Here is a 642-nt window from a genome sequence, read left to right as displayed (position 1 = left end):
TATTCCAAAGATATTAAAATGTAGTTTCTCGCTTCAATTTGCTGGGTAATGGGTTATTTGAGTACTTTCATTGTCAACAAATCCCCCAAGTAGTTAATATGATTGGTTTCAAACTATTATTTTTTATTTTTTCATGGTATTAAAGAAATACATATGTATCATTTTTTGGTGTAACTACTAATTTATTTAATTCAATAAGAGTAAAATAGAGTGATTCCGCTTCAATTTGTTGGGTTATTTGAGTACTCTCTTTGTCAACCAATCCCTAAGTAGTTAATATAATTAGCTTCAAATTATTTTAAATTTTTTTCATAGTATTAATAAAATACTTGGTAAATAAATATAAAACATTATTTTGTACTATAGCTTTGATATTTAATTACAAGATATTGTAAAAATAAGATAATGGACAATGTAATGAATATCAATTGATAAATTTGAATGTAAAGAATCTTTGCATGAGAGAAAATAAAGACAATATAACTAATGAAATTATTTCTCTTATTTAATTTAATTTAATTTTTTGATAATGAATAATTTTTTCAAATAAAGGTATTGTAGACACATAATTCTAAATTAAAGAAATACATATGTATCATTTTTTGTTGTAGCTACTAATTTATTTAATTTAATAAGAGTAAA

This window comes from Ipomoea triloba, chromosome 3 (assembly GCF_003576645.1).
Source record: "Ipomoea triloba cultivar NCNSP0323 chromosome 3, ASM357664v1".
Taxonomy (NCBI): Eukaryota; Viridiplantae; Streptophyta; class Magnoliopsida; order Solanales; family Convolvulaceae; genus Ipomoea; species Ipomoea triloba.
Note: the sequence above shows the minus strand (reverse complement) of the source record.